Genomic DNA, 10,692 nt, shown 5'->3' with positions numbered 1-10,692 from the left:
CCTTCTTAAAGGCGTCATTGGAGCGCCCTTGCTACCTGTGCTTCTGCTCCTTCTGCTTCCCTACCTAGAGTTGCCCCTGGGTGTGTTGTGCTTGATTGTGCTTCATGCTACTCTTCACTTTGGTTGTCCAGTAGTTGTTTAGTGTTGCCTGCAGTCAATTGCTTCTGCTATCACTCTTCTTAGACGGATGCTTTGTCGTCATGTTGCTCGAGCAGGTTGCCTTGCCACCGGTGTCGTTCCGGCCTCCCCTCTTAGGTAGATGCTTTGCTACTGTGAGCATGATGGGCCCCCATCCACGGTTACTTTGTCGCGTTGATGGCCTGTCGTCTTTGGCGGATGCTTTGACGCCGTGCTTTCTGGCGGATGCTTTGCCGCCATGGTCTCTTCTCTAGCAGGATGCTTTGCCGATGCTATCGCACTAGCGCCCTTGGCGGATGCTTTGCCTCCAAGGTTGATTGGCCTTTCCTTGGGCAGATGCTTTGCCGCCTTTGCTGTTTTAAGCTTGTCGCCTCTACTGGTTTCACCACACTACTAGGCTACCATTGTGTTGTCTTCATGTATTAGGCTCAGTCGGTCGGGTTTTAGAGGAGGAGGGACCCCCTCGTGTTTTCTTGTTGTTTATTTGTGCCTGTGAGATTTCGTTGGTAATCTAAGGATTACTTGCGAGTCCTTTGCATCACCCTTGTAACATTTGGTTACCTTTCCTCTTAATGAAAAACGGGTTGAACACACTGATCGAGAAAAAAATCTACTTGGGTGGCTTCGGGCGACGTTCAACTCGGCACCACCAGTAGGCTCAGATGGATCTCCTTGGCTGCTGCCACCACCTGTCCATTTGGTAGCAAGGATGGCGACCCTTGACAACACCATATAAAGGTAGTCGTGGCTACTTCCATCTATCACAGATCCATTCTACTAGATCGATCTCGAATAGTTCGACCTTCGCTCCTCATTAGGACAAGCATGATCATTTGGGATATTGAATGCCAAACCCCTTGATGGCGTTCCTACTCTCCATGCCACAATTTACATGGTCATAGATTATGCGCTCTGGATACCTTGGCCAATTGTGATTGACCGGATATGGCGACTGTCTTGGGCGGTTTGGTGTTAGGTACAATTTTGTTGCCTTAGTGTTGGAAGTGTTGTGTAACAGTGATATTCCTAGTGTTTGGTGGTTTAGGGTTTGGCAATGATCGGGTTGCTAGTTATTCCATCTCGTTGATGGTGGTGCCTGTGGATGCCACTTCCACTAGAGGCACCATTGAAACTACCCTTTTTATTCTCTTGCAGGGGCCTATTTGGTTGAAAGCCCAACACTGGTCATGCGATGGCATTGTCTTTGGACGTCGTTCTCTCCTTAGAGATGTCATGTTGGAAGACCCCTTGAGTTGTCGGTGGCATAGGGTTTTTGATGTCGCTTGATGGAGGTTGCCTTGCTCACCAAGGCCTTGACATTGCCAGGCTCAATATCTAGAGTCTTCAACAGTGGCCGATGTCCTACAGATTCTCATGGTCCTCAAGGGTTGTAGACAGGTTTTGGTGGCGAATTCTCAATTTGCTAGTCATAGTTTTTTAGTAGGCAGAGTTCGTTATTTCACCTATCTTAGATTTAGCCCACACTCTGGATATATTTTCACCTAAAGCGTGGCAAAGCTAGTTGTTTTGTGGCTGACATCACGTAGCAAGCCGGAATGTTCTGAACGACTACTTGAGTTCTGTTTTAGATTTGTTTTTTCTTCTTTTTCTTTCTTTATTTAGTTATATCAAATTTATTTGTTGTCTTATTGATATGCCCCTTTGGACATATGCCTTTTGTCGTAACACTGACTATCTTTTATAATAATTGTGGTACGATGTATCTCAGTAGAGGATGAGTGAAGCCAAAAAATCTTCGTTATCCAAAAATTAAAAAAATGCACGAATAATAATTTTTGATGGCCTTCGTCCATAGATACAAAAAAGCTATTAATGGAATAAAATGATCCAACTAAAATCTAAACATTAAACTCTATGGTGTTGTAGAATATGGAATCTGCATCTATTTTTCTTGAAATTGTTGGAGCATAGCTCATCATCAATAAAAAAAAGCCCAATGGGACATGGTGTGGTTGCATTGCCAAGAGGCTAGAAGGCAGTGGAGTTGACTAAGGAATACACACAACTAGGCCGAACGGACATAGCAAGAGTCGGTGTTAGGGTGACATTTATCGAGTGACTTGTTTCTCAAAAAGATATCGCATGACTTACGGGAGCACAATTAAAATTTTTGACTAGTTTCTATGAGATGACTTATGAAGCTTATATTGGGTCAAGTTGGAGGTGTAGACTCTTAGAGCAACTCTACAGTTCTGTAAAACATATTTTAAAAACCTAGGATTTAGATGATCTCTAAAGTAGATAATTTTCCAAAAAAAAAAAAACTAGAGCACAACAGCAACCAAGTAAATTAGCCATCTCTGTATTTTAAAAGTGCCACGCTATTTGTCCACTGCCGTCTCTCCCTCATTCGTGTGTTGTAGCTGTAGACCCCGACCATCAGGGGTGCCATGAGGAGATCATGATAGCTTTTACGTACGGGGACGATGTCGCGCACAAGAGACGATGGCAAGTGCCGAAGCAGCTTCCCCTATAGCTACCACCACATCAGATGGTCTAGGGCTGGGTGGGGCTGCAGTCCATGATTGATGGCACCACGAAGGCTGATTGACGTGCCGCTTGGATGAGGTCGCCGATCGAGCGGCACCGCTGTGGTGGCTAGTTGCTACATACGAGAAGAGCGTCCGGGAGCAACCAGAGGAGACACGACCTACAAAAAAGAGTTCTAGCGGTCCATCGGACCATCATGGTGAAGCAGAGCCTGTAGGCATGTACTCCATGGGTGAAAGAAGGAAAAACGAGAAAGAGAAGCTGATGGTCGCGTTTTATGGCCTATAATAATCACTAAAGCTGGTGTTTTTTTTTTGGGTAAGGGGATATAAAGCTGCATAAGTTGCTCTTAGGTCAGTCTCGTATTATAGTTTTCAAAACAATCCTATTTTAAAAACAGTGCAGAAGAATTTCGCACCCATGAAACTCTCTCTACTTTTATGAAACTTTCATCTCTCTCTTTTCATCAACACGTCAGTATATTTAATACCCATAAAACTCGTGAAAACCCCATTAAGACAGGCCTTAGAGACACTTGACTTGCTTTCTTGGATCGCGATATCATAAAAGTGGCCACTTTTGATTCATGTGACACACCTCTCATTGGTTTTTATTTGCCGTAGGAATTATTTGCCACAACTGGTATGCACCAGAAATGTTTCCATGTTTTGTATGGAGATGGAGGGATGATTGTGATTATACGTACTACTTGTTATAATCAACGAAACTCATCAGAAACACCAGATTGGAGAGGCCTTCCCACCTCTTTCTCCTCCCCTGTTCCGTTTTCAGCTGAAGCCTTTACGTGTTCTACCGACTCAATTCCCTTCCCTTCCCTTCCCTCCGGGCTCCGGCCCTCAACAGTTCCTCTTCAGCAGCAGCAGCAGGAGGAGGGGAAGGGAAGGGAAGGGAAGCATCAGCACTCAGCAGCAGCAGCAGCAGCAGGAGGAGGAGGGGCGCCGTGAATGGCACTGCCGGTGGCAAAGCTGGGGACCCTGGCGCTGCGGACGCTGTCCAAGCCCATCGCCAGCCGCCTCAAGAGCCAGGCCGCCGTCCACCCCAAGTTCCGCAACTTCATCATCGCCATCGCCCAGGTATGAAATTTACCGCCGTTTACCTCCTCTTCTCTGTCCTCTCGCCTTCCTCCTCTGCCTCTGGGGGAATTATCTAGTCGTAGTACTAGATTATCAACAAACAGTGTAGCGCTACTCAAATGGAGATCCCTTCGTTCCCTTCCATTCGATTAGGGCTAGCCCGCTTCCATTTCGTGCCAATCTGAATCTTACAACTCAATAGGGAGGGATCCGAGCACAGATCTCTGCTCATAAATAAATTGTAATATGCACAACTTACTGTCCGACTTGTTGTTCAACTCAATATTGCCTGCTTAAATGCTTTATTAGCAGAATATAAGCTACTACGTGGGAGCACTCTATGCTACTGAATGAAGATCCTTGCTTCTCCTCTAGCGGTTCATACTTATTGACGGTATAAGCATTGTTACAGATAAACCATCGTATCACCACCAAGATACAAAGGCGCATTTACGGGCACGCCACAGATGTTGAGATCAGGCCTTTAGATGAACAGAAAGCTGTTCAAGCTGCTACAGATCTCATCGGGGAAGCCTTTATCTTTTCGGTGCTTCTCTAAACCATTCATAAATCATCTGTGCTACTATTACTTCTGCAGCTCCCCCACAGGGATGCTCTTTAACTCTCAGCTAATGCTACACTGTTTAGTTCTTGTTATTATCATAGGTCGCTGTTGCTGCTCTAATTTTTGAGGTACAGAGAAGTGCAAGGTCCGAGGCTAGAAAGGAGGAAGCTCGTAAACAGGAACTTGAGGTATGCCGTTTCTCTCCAGTGCCCTAAGAGTTTGAGCTCACACAAATGTGCCGTGCTAACTGCTCTTTACCTGGCTTATTCACTATTCTCCATCCTGTCCTGAAGATTATTTCCCCCTCCACAACACAGGATAAACGTGAAACATAACCTGTCTCCCTACCATGTCCCACAGGAATAGAAATATTCTGATAATCGTAGTTTGTTTTCAATAAACTTATACAGAGATATCAGGATATACGCAGTGTCATAAGGAGGATATATTTATTACTTAAAGAAATAATTGACATCCTGAGTGCAGCTCGCCTGCCAGGAATTTGATCATGATATATCATGTGATGGTGTGCACAGCACATGCTTCAGTACTATGAACATTCATTATGGATTCGTGCCTTTTTCAGAGGAACACATTATGACTCATATGTGCATGTTCAGAGATGTTGGTAATAAGTTAAGAGGGTTTATGCAGCAGAAGCATTAGATGCTGTCATGCTGCTCTTGCCAAAGCAAGTCAAAGTATGTCACCACTGCTTTTACAGCTTGCCTGTGGAACACGGGAGTTTCTATTGGCCTGGGAATTCACATAACCATAGAGAATTTCTAATAACTGCCTAAAACTGGGTATTGATGGAATTTTCGACAGCAAGTCTTCAACTCAATTTTTTTGTGAATGCAATGCTCCTAGCTGAATTATTAGGTGATAGAGTGGAGAACCACTTTTGTATGGTTCAGGGCCTGCAAAAAAGAATGAGAGAGTTACCCGTATGGCCCTGTGAAACTCACTTATTTCTTGTATGGCCCTGAAAACTTCAAAGTTTCTTGTATGACCCTGTGTTCGAATTTCTGTGTCCTATACGACACTACCGTCAGTTTGGGAGGCTAACACCGTCAAGTGTCATGCGAAATGACCAGAATACCCCTGTTTTAGAAAATGCAGTGATTCCTTATATGACACTGCTTCATGTGATGTTAAAAATATACTTATTACCTCTATGACACTACCTATTAGTATGCTTTATTTTGATATTAAAATTCATCCACATTATATTACTGTGGTTAAAATTTGCAAATAATTTGTTATGCTAATATGCATTATTTAAGCATTATAATTCATCCACGTTATATAGATGAACACTAATGAGATCTCAATATGATTCATGTACGCCATCGTGTTGCTTCTTGATACAAACCAGATCATACACGTAATTACAATATTTATTAGAATCATCAATATAAATATAAATTATATATATAATGTTTTTCATAATTCAAACAAAATATAATAAATGCTTCTCTTGCTTTTTTCATTCCTTTTTGAACTAAAGTATCCCAGGTCAGAACAAAACAGAGAACAAAGCACATTCCGCCAGGATTTCAGCTCATTATTTCACAATACACTGTAATAGGCAAGAGTTCAAATATGAAACATATGAATGCACAAGTGACATCAAATCATTGACAACTACTCTTCCTAAAAGGAATATTTATGCATCACAAGAATACAAATTAAACTAGTGAGACCTAGCAAGTACTCTTGATCTAGGGAGAACTATCTAGTAAAAAACTATACAACTGCACTTTCGGTTTGAATTTAACTAGACAACACCTTTCTTAAATGAAATAGCCTCCCTGATCTATCTCGAAGCTTGCTGCACTAGAAGGATCGCCCCTAACCATGGTTTGGCATTTAGTCGAGCACCTTGCAGCCCACCTTGGAGCTCACTTGCGCTGCCGCTGCCGCTCTCCATCCCATGCCTGGGCCTGATGCCGCACGCCGCTCTCCCCACTCGCAAGTCGGCGTCCCTGCCGGCCTCCACATGCTGGAGGCTGCGCGCCCCTAGGGATGAAAACGGACGGAATTTTTCCCGTTCCGAACCGTCCGTTTTTCCATATTTGACCTGCCCGTTTCCGTATTTTCGGAAAAAATCCGGAAACGGTACGGAATACGGGATGGAGGTTTTCGGAATCGGAACGGAAACGGGAAAGATGTTTTTCCGTCCGTATTTTCGGAATTCCATATTTAGCCAGAATTTTACCGGATTTCAACCAACCGCATGAAACATTATATCACCCTGCTGCTACTCGCTGGCCGTCAGGTGGCGATGCTTGCTACTCGCTGCTCTTGTGTGTGGTTGGTGCCTGTGTGCTGTGGGTAGGAGACGACCGGTGCTCCTTTTATTTTTTCTAAAAAAAAACATGTGGGCCCTACCATAATCAAAACCCAAACCTTGTGTATCCAAAGCTTATAGAATTGTGAGGGTGAAGTTTGTCATTTGTCAACTATTTTTGTGTGATTATGATTTGTGAGTATAACGTGCGGTATTCCGGCTCAAGTTCCCGGCCTCCGACCGTTTCCGTTGAATTTATGACTGTATTGGTTCGTTTCTGTACACCCGCATATTCCGGTTCCGTTTCCAAACCCGCATTTTCCGAAACCGATCTTGTTTCCGCCAAAAAATATAGAAATGGAAGTAGAAATGGGGTTTTTCCGTCCGTTTCCGTCTGTTTTCATCGCTACGCGCCCCTGCTGGCGCTCGCTCACAGGAGGCCACGCGCCCCTGGCTTGGAACCGGCCGCCAGACGGTTGTAGCTCTGGCCTGGTGGCCGCACGCCCCGGCCACGGGCGTCGCCTCTCGCCCTCCCTGGCCGCGCCCCTCTCCCGTCTCCAAGCAACGCCTGATCTCGGGTTCGTGGGGAAGAGGAGAAACGCTCGGTAGAGGAGGCGACGACTTTCTGTCTTCTGGCTTGTTTCAGCCACAGGGGCATTCTGGTCACTTTTAGATTGGTCTGACAAGGATGGCCCACATTTTTAACTATGATCTCTTACAGAAGTGACGGTAGTGTCGTATAGGTCATAGAAATTCGAATACAGGGCCATACAAGAAACTTTGAAGTTTTCAGTGCCATACAAGAATTAAGTGAGTTTCATAGGGCCATACAGGTAATTCTCTTGGAATGAATTGGTCCTGTCATATATATGCTCTGGAAAATTGACGTGTGCACACGCTGAGAGACATTGATTATTTGTTAATCTTGTTTCCAATGTTACAAGTGCTGTTTTAGCTTAACTATTGTTTTTTTACTGATATCAAGGAATTGAAACAAAGGGAAGAGTGTTTAGCTAAAGAACTGGAAGATCTTAAAGTGAAGCTTAGTGAAATTGAGCGGCTTGCTAAAGGGCGAGGCCTGACAGGAATCTTGAACTTGAAAGGGGTCCATGGGGCAGAAGCCAGAAGGAAGCAACACCTGCGTGAGTAAGCAATTTTGCTTTGGTGTGGCAAATTAGGATTCCTTGTTGCCCCCATTATTTGGTGACACTTGTGTTGTCATTCCCACTATTCTTTGGTGCTCATATTGGATCTAAATTTGTAGTAGTTGATCCATGGACACCCTGAAAGAATAATACATTGTAAGAAAGAAATTGAAGTGCAGTATGTATGTGCTACTTGGTGGTGGCAATCACAGAACCAGATGTTAAGATAGAATGCAATCTTGCATTGCATTGGCCCGCTGCTAACACATCAAGTTGAGAACACAAGTAAATGTTTCAACTGGCTTTGTATCTTTTCTTAAACAATACATCTGCCTGCTAATTATGGTTCAGATTGAGGCGACGTGTGTATTATTACACTGCTATATATATATATATATATATATATATATATATGTTCATATACGTGTTGTGCTGTTCCAGCACAAGTAAATGTGTTGTGCTGTACTATACACTCAGCAATTGGGCCTAATGCAAACTACTGCCACTCAGGGCCCACGTAACGTGTGCTTGGATGCGTAGCTCTAGCAGACCGACGAGGCCTAACTTCACTAGCTTCAGCGTCTTCATGTGTTGCCAGTTCCGCTACAGTAGCGTCGCCTGTTGTCGGGGCCGAACGGCGCGCGCCGCTGACAGGATGCTGCCTCACCTGAACGAGCAGCTGTTGCTCTGAACAGACACCAACGGAGGCACGCCGCGTGAGGGCAACGACTGTTAACCGGGAGACGCCGAAACCCCATCGTGCCCCAGCAGCACACACACCATGCATGTTGGCAATACCATGGCATGCCGGTGTTGTACCAAAACAGCAACCAGCCACCGGCCACAATCGTGCAGTCATCAAAGGAATTTGCAGCTAGTACTAATGAACTGAACCGTTCAATTTATACAAGATCAAATACGGCTGTCCTTGTTTAGCACGTTGACGTACACATACTTTCACTTATATAAACCCGGTAGTCCGCCGAGTGTCACGAAGGACCTAGGTAAATCAATATCACAACCAAGATCGCATGATTAAGCAAATGCACATCACATACACGGAGTTGCAGCGGAAATAATATTACAGATGGGTTCACAAATAATAGGACAAGTTTAGGTTTCAAAACCGGTTAAGGGAAATAACATAGCTTTCAAATGATTATATTAATATAAGTTTCAAATACATTGCTAGCATAAGTGACATCCTCTGATAAAAGCATATAGATGAGAAATAAATATAGAGTCACAGAGCCCACCGGTGGTTAGCCACCCTCTTCCGTAGGCCGAGAACTTCACCTGCAACATGGTGGGATAAACCCTGAGTACTCGAATGTACTCAGCTAGACTTACCCGACAGGAGAGAAATAAAAAGACTCTCAAGGATATGCAAGGCTTATTTAGTGGAGCTGGTTGGATAGCATAACTTTGCAAAAAGAGCATTATTATCATGAGTCCTTACTTTCAATTTTTTATTCAAGTTTGAAGCTTATCATGACTAACTTTATACCTATTCTAGAGCAATCACTTAATTAATAAGCATCACAATATTAACCATATCCGGTTTATCATATCACCATCATAAGCATCATGTTCCATCCATTACTACGAGGAAAGAAGCTCTGTCAAGTTCTCACTATCCGAGAGAGACGACGATTCGAAATGATTTCAACCAGCTGGGAATTTATTCCTAACATAAACCCAGACATACCTACGCCAAGGTAGTCTTAGGTCACCTTTGGTACAACTCAGGTCCAATTCACGGGTCTGATCAGCGACGCACCCTCACGGACACTACCGGATGCCAGGTCAATCAGGACTCTAACCTACGCTTGGCCTCACACCGGCTCTCCGCACATCCTTACTACCTCCAGAGTGCACACTTTCACTTAACGGGTCCTGGCCTGAGTTGAGCTACTCGGCTTCGCGGTCAGAACGACTTATCCGGCTAGCTAAGTGAGAGGCATGCGTTCAACATGACGATAGGGCCTTCAACGATCCGGTCCTTAACCGACATAGACAGAATCACTATAAGTCATCACACCACCAACATATAAGATTCCACCTGGTCTCCATTTATTCATCATCACATGGTTATTTTCCACGATAGCAAATATAGCCAACCGTGCTCAAGTATCCACCTATATCTCGCAGGTGATAGGAAATCACCCGACTTCTACCGGTCTAAGCATGGCTAAGCATAAATCGGCCTATTCATCTAGTAAGAGTACATGTATTGATATATATTGGACAAGGTAGGGAATATGCACCAACGGTTTCATCCAACTCCTATCACCTAATGCATCATATAAAAGTTATACTCATGTGCATTTATGAAAGAGAGGGTAGGAGACTTAGAATGCTCCGAGGCTTGCCTGGGATCCGACACAAGTCAGTTCAGTTAGCTCGCACCGTCTTGGTGACATCTCCGGTCCTAGCACTTGCTTAGTCCTTTCATCTTCGAGATAGGTCCACCATACACCATCTTCGGGTTAGTCTCCAACATCACGTCCTTCACGTGGTGCATCTAGCGTACCTAGATGAGATACAAAATATAAGTGCATGAATGCGAAGAATGGTAATACGAATGCATCACATAAAAGCGTTCAAGACAAGCACAAGATTATGCAAGACATAGGCACCTAGAGTTATTTAACTAAACACTATTCAAGCACAACAGGTGGATATGGCAAGCATATCAAGCATGGCACCCAAATTACATGAGTGTAGCCATGGCAAGTATTCATCAATCGATGTCAACTTAACATGTTTAACCAACCAGGGCAAGCTAAAGCAATCAACCTACACATGCAGTTCCTAGACAACAACACAACAGTCACTTGTTTCAGTCATAAATAGAGATCCCGACATCCAATAAAGGTGATCCTAGACTTTCTAAAAAGCTAATGAAATTATCTACAACTCTTTTATTTACACTCAGAGTTGATT

General features: G+C 44.0%; 1 pseudogene; it reads left to right on the top strand.

Moving 5' to 3' along the window:
* The first annotated feature begins 3,412 nt into the window (after positions 1–3,412).
* Positions 3,413–8,091, top strand: LOC136457374 (uncharacterized; annotated as a pseudogene).
* Positions 8,092–10,692: the final 2,601 nt, after the last annotated feature.

This window comes from Miscanthus floridulus, chromosome 6 (genome assembly GCF_019320115.1).
Source record: "Miscanthus floridulus cultivar M001 chromosome 6, ASM1932011v1, whole genome shotgun sequence".
Taxonomy (NCBI): domain Eukaryota; kingdom Viridiplantae; phylum Streptophyta; class Magnoliopsida; order Poales; family Poaceae; genus Miscanthus; species Miscanthus floridulus.
Note: the sequence above shows the minus strand (reverse complement) of the source record. Positions and strands in the feature narration are given on the sequence as shown.